General features: G+C 45.4%; 1 protein-coding gene across 1 annotated transcript in view; it reads right to left on the reverse strand.

The window, feature by feature from the left end:
- Positions 1 to 2,957, reverse strand: part of CAMK2G (calcium/calmodulin dependent protein kinase II gamma) — a 139,721-nt gene extending 136,764 nt beyond the window's left edge. Inside the window, exon 1 of the mRNA XM_031052328.2 lies at positions 2,840 to 2,957. The gene's annotated coding sequence lies outside the window, so the exon portion shown is untranslated. The remainder of the gene's footprint in view (positions 1 to 2,839) is intronic.
- Between the last annotated feature and the right edge of the window lie 3,043 nt (positions 2,958 to 6,000).

A 6,000-nucleotide genomic window follows, 5' to 3' on the forward strand; every position in this document is an offset into this window, starting at 1 on the left:
TCTGCCACCATGTGCTTCCTAAGAGTACACTGGGGACAGTGCTACCTGTAGAAACATCCTCGTTACTGAGTGGCTTGGCCTGACCCTCACCAACTTGTACGCAGCACCCACCACCATTCCTACCCCACAGCCTGAGCCTTAGGGTATGAAGGCCGCGTGGACTGGGCAGAACTGAGCTGGTTCTGCTCAGTTCTTCAGGAGCAGAATTCCCGAAGGAGCTGGGTAAGATCTCATGATGCCAAGCAGAGCTCTGAATGCTCCCTTCAGCTGTCAGCTTGGCCTGTGCAAACTGATCACAACCCACAGCAGAGGTATGTAACCCTTGAGAAAACCAAGGGAACCCATCCTAAGACATCAAAGTGGCTACCACGTTCAGAGAATTGTTTGTATGATCGGTTGCTTGGTTTGAATATTGATACATTCTTTTCCTCTGAAGCCTTGAAAGAGCCTTAAAGCTGTTTCCAAGCTTCCCCTCTTCAGAACACGCACATATCTGCAGTAATGCAATCCCCTTAACCACTTTCTAACAGGCTTAAAATGTTAAATTCTGGTCCCACAAGACACTTGGCTGTAAACAGGCCTCACTGATTTCATAAATCCACTGTTCAGTAATAGCACAAGCAGCAATATTGAACAGCAGAGTGATCCAGAGGGATGCCTGACATATGTGAGAATGACCAGTGCGAGAAGCCCAACAGCAAGTACCTTCCATACTCCTGGAAGAATGATGGAAATACTTGGATGCGAGTGTGAGACCCGCGTGGTACCAGGCAGTAGTGGGAAAGGGGGATGCTCGGTACAGGCAGGGCTGTGCCGGAGGACGCCGCCAGAGGGCGCCCCGTAGCCTGCTAGGATCGAGGAACTGGGGCCTGTGTGTCTGTGTGTCCGTCTGCTGCTCAGGAGTGGCCAAAGACAGAACACGAGTTACTTTTACGGGTAAAACGTTCACAATCTCAGAGGGCAGAGACTTCTTTTGAGCTGCACTTTCTGCCCTCATCAGTCTAGGAAATGTTACTTAAAGGTTTTAAGCACAGAACCTGTTCAAACTTGGGCAAATACTGACAGAAACATTTAAATACGACTGATGATGAGCTTATGCATGCTGTACAAATTACATTGGTTTGGTTTTTCTGCTTTCCTAATAGCAGCTCAAGACTCCTGTAAATCTAAAACACAGGCTCTGCCCCAGTTCATCCCCAGGCACAGACCACAGGGCAGCTGATGAGACCTCAGCTCCTGCCCACCCCCATACGGCTGCTGTGCCTTTGGATTCTACCAGGATGTGGGTCTTTTCTTCCTTAGGTAAATCACAGCTCTTTACAGTCTCATTCCTGAAGTGTCTCTGTGAGTACACGTTCAATAAAACTCAGCAATCTCCCGCAAGATAACACAAACTCAACAAGGAGGAGCTGGTCAAAGAGCAAAGGGGTAACAGCATGAGCCATGCCACATTTCTGTTCATGTAACATGGGCTGTGAGGGCTCATCATTCGTGAAAAGTTATTTTCAAATAAAGGACTTGTTTGTGAACTAAGGCACATTGTAAGAGTTGTGACAAGTAAGACAAGGCCAACACCAACAGACAATTTACATTCAGAAATACAGGCCTGGGAGCTGTCACATTTTCAGTTGCTGGCTCCACCGTGGCCTCAGACAAGCCCTACACTTTTTGCTTCTATATCTTTTTTTGCAAGATGATGATAGCGCTTATCTCCCTATAAATCACGTACAGGGCTATGACTGACAACTGGTACATAACGAATGAAATCTTGTTAACAGTCACTGGAGTTATGCCAACTAACAACCCCGCAAATTCATTCTGTCCTTGCTGTGGGTGTATTCTTTTAGCTAATGAATATCAGTGTGTGGGATTAACCAGACAAACCTGTAGCCAGTGAGAATGAATACTATGCAGGGCGTGCATCCCTCTCAGCAATCCGTGATTAATACTTGGTCCTACCAGAGTTTATGCTTTTCACAAACTCCAGAATAATAAGCCCCAGTTTTCTGAGGGGACTGATTTTTCCTAAATTCAATACTCTGGAGGTTGTGGCTCCCAGATGGCTTACAAAGGACAAACAGAAAACTGGGAGGAAAATCACTTCTGCTATGTTGAACCTCAGTGTGTATCCCCATTGCAAACAGGAGGAGGGGCTGTTGTTTCCAGTTTAGAGTTCCCAGGGCTGTTTGCCACCGCCGAGGGAAATGTTTACTACAGCTGTAATATGTTACGTGCTGTTGATTTTAATTGCCTTTCAAAATGTGGAAACAACTGTGATATCTGGGAGAGACAGGCGAGCTGCACTAATAAGCTCTGCTCTGCAGCAGACCTGCTTCACACTTTGTCATGCAGGCTTGCCTCTCTTTTTTGCCAACAGCCTAGGGAGTTGAGAATGAAAGGAAGGCATGACCTGCCCAGCCAAAGAAGTGAGCATGACTATCTTTAAGCTGCATCAACAGAGGCCTATGTCCTTTTTTATAAGATCCTACAGCAAAAGCAGCTAGCTGTAGCTGCAGAGCTATGGAGCTGCTACATTAACCCTTATTGCAAGTAAAAGCAACACTGAACATCAGATATGGCAGAAGTTATTTAGTGCAACTGAGAGCTGTCTTGGGATGTAGTGGCTTATACTTGTGTTAGAAATAGGTAGCCAGAAGTGCACCTTGGTTGAGGGCTCAGAGGAGTCCCTCAAATCTTTGGGAGCACTCCAGTTCCAGGCTAATGTCCATCTGGAGGTTGTTCCCAAAAGGTTTCAGTCCCTGGTCCCAGCTGGTGATGTGTGAAGGAAATTCATTGCTTCCTTCCACTAGGTAATTGATATTCTGGGATTTTGACTCACCTAAAAGTGGATTGGAGGTGCAGTGTGGGTGCTGGTTACAGCTGGGTGCTCTTGAGTGATGGGAAATGGTGCAATCTGCTTCATCCAGTCCCTTGGAATCCAGTGCGTAGGCTTCTTCCTGGGGCTTGTGTAGAGTGTCAGCCCCAAATGTGAAGTGTTTCTCACTAGCAAGAGACGAGCCAAATGAGAATAACACATCAGAGGGTTATGAAGCTTTGCCTCAGCAAAGCTGTACTGCATGGACCCCATAGTCAGCTTTTCCTTTCAGCTGTGAGCAAGCCTAACACTCAAACTGGAACAAAACATCAGCAAGGCAACCAGTGGCAACTGGGAGATTCAAAGAGCAATGCAGCAAAGCTACTGCTCTCATCCTGTTGCCCCCAGATGCTCTACAACAAAACTGGAAGTAAACATGATTTTCAGTCATGGATCCCAGTTTCCGTTCCTCCATAGGAGCTGAGCGTGACTTCTCTGTATGCAAGTTGCTTAGCTCAAACTGCTGCACCAGGAGTTACATGTCTGTTTGGGAGTATGAATAGATCACGAACACAGACCGATGCTCAGAAATGCTTGAGCTCCCAGTAATTTCAAAGCAAGCTGTGGATGCTCAGCATCTCTGGGGAAGAGGGAAAACAAAACCCACAATAAAAAAAAAAGATCAGTCTGCTTCCATATGCCAAATACTAATTCTTGGAAGACTGACCTCACGCATGCTGGCTCACCTCTTGTTTGACCTCTCCGAGACCTGTTTTCCTCCTCTGGATTATGTAAATAATGATAGCCTTCCTTGTAATTTGGCTGAATAATACCATGTAGATGCTAGATATAATTAATTGCTGTCCTCCTCACACATCAGGAATAGGCAAATCATTAATTTCACCATATCTAAAGATTTGGCTTTTGAACTGTTTTGATAAATAAGTTGTACTGAAAAAACCAAACACTTGCAGTTACATACCTTGCTGAAATTACAGCCAACGCCATAGCCTTATTGACATGAACATTGTCTGCGAATGAACAGGCACTTTGGATTTCTTTGTATAAACAACTAGACACAGGTCTGAACAAACAGACGAGTCCATGCCAGCCACATTCACCACCCAGTCCCAGGTGTAAGTGCAACATCAGATTCTGCAAGTTCTACCTGCCAGTGCCCTGCATGCACCTCCCCTGCTCCAGGGTTTAGCTGCCTGTGCTCTGAGTCTGGGCTGATAGCGCTTGGCTGTCATCTGGGTTCAGATTGGGAAACTAGAACCTGCCTTGCTTTTGCTCAGGAGAGGTGCTGCAGCTGAGACCCATGGTCTGTCCTTGCCCAGGCTGTGCTGAGGGGAGGCATTTCCTAGTCTCGTACCTCCCTGCCCCACTGGCCTCCTGGCCTGACCTTAGATGTGCCACAGTGGGTTCACCTGTTAGCTGGGCTCTCGGCTGAGGCTGGTTGTCCTCACTGTGTCTGTCCTGCTTGCCTTGCTGCTCAGCTGCAGCCCAGCCACTGCAGGCACAGCCCTCCAGGAATCCCTGCTGTCAGCTCAGGCCCTCGGGGAGCGCCTGCCCCTGCTGCACCCTGCCACCCAAGCATCCAGAGCTGCACTATTCCCTTCTCACAGACGGATCAGAGATGCAAGAAAAAGCTTTCCTGATTATTATCTTGGACAAACAAATAAATTTGACTGGTTTGGCTGAGCTGAAGCCCCTTCGTACTTTGATGCCTGTGATGACCTAGTTTAAACTTTATTGTGAACTGATCCAAAGATTTGTGTCTAGATGGAAAGTTTTCCCAGAAACTCTGCCCTTACAAGGCAGCTGCCTAGCTGATCCTCACAAATGAACCAACTGTGCTGGGACATGCACAACAGAACTTCATGTGATCGAAAATGGAGAACGCTGAGTGCTTTCAGCACACATGCACATCACCAGCTCCTTGCCACACACAGCTAGCTGGCATGCTGCAGAGGTCTGTAGAGGTGTAGTGTGTACAACCCCTGACTCACTCCGTTCAAGTCAGTCTGAAGCAAACCTGCCTTGGCCAGGGTAATAAACACATCGCCTTGGCATCTGGGCTGTGCTGGCATGCCTTTGCTAATGCAGATGGGGCAATGCTAATGAACACCAACCAACATTCACTTTGTGTCATGCAAGTCCAGTTAAGCACACTCAGAACAGAAAGCAAAGCTGTAACTCGCTGTTGTAGGCAATGCATTATATACTATCTAAAGAAGAAAAGAAAGGTAGAAAATCCTCTCCACTGGCTCAGTAAGGAGATACTTGTCAGTATACCGCATAGAGGTAAGATTCAAAACAAATCTACTACCAGCTATCCATTTAGGCGTAGACACTTAGAAATGTTACTTCACTTAGCTTGTACTTTCTGAGGGAAGGCATTGGGTCCTCTGCTTGTCTTGTGTTTGTACGGTAATTAGCATAACAGGGCTTTGAACTATAACCATTATTCCTACAGCGATTCTACAGCTGAGGTATTTAAGAGATATCAGAAAATTGCTCAGTGAGAGTGGCAGATAACTCCACTGATTGTCACAGGACAAAGACAAGAACTTTTAACAACCTTGACAGAAAGGTAGAGGAAAAATGGTAGGATAGAAATGTGTTACTTCATGCCCATGTATATGTGTAGTATACAAAATAACCTCAGCCATTGCATGATGACTGATTGCTGAGATTGTCCATATTATTAGTTTTGCTTTGATTTACTAATTTTCTGTATTTATACTTTTATAACACATTTTGTTGTTTCTGAGGCCAAACATTTTGTTTACAGTGTCTTCTCTAACCAGTCATAGTTGAATGATGTGACCTATTAAAAATGGATTACACTGCATGAGGTATTTCCATTATGTCTTCAGCCTGTGCCTAATAGCACTGTTTTGCTTACTATAAAATATTTTGGTTTCCTTGAAGAAGTCCAGTGACAGAGATGAAAACAAAGATTACATTATCCAAACACAGATGCTCAAAAGCAAACATACAAGGACCTCGTATAAGGATCCTTAGAAAAATAATGCCTTAATTTGCTAGAGAATAAACATTAAGGTTATCTGATGAAAGGGGCATGCTAACCCACACATTTTGTTCCTGGTTATTGGAGGAAGCACTTCATAAAATGCTGTTTCTTAAAATGACCAATGTTCCCTGTGAAATAGCGTCAT

Source organism: Melopsittacus undulatus, chromosome 8 (assembly GCF_012275295.1).
Source record: "Melopsittacus undulatus isolate bMelUnd1 chromosome 8, bMelUnd1.mat.Z, whole genome shotgun sequence".
Classification (NCBI taxonomy): domain Eukaryota; kingdom Metazoa; phylum Chordata; class Aves; order Psittaciformes; family Psittaculidae; genus Melopsittacus; species Melopsittacus undulatus.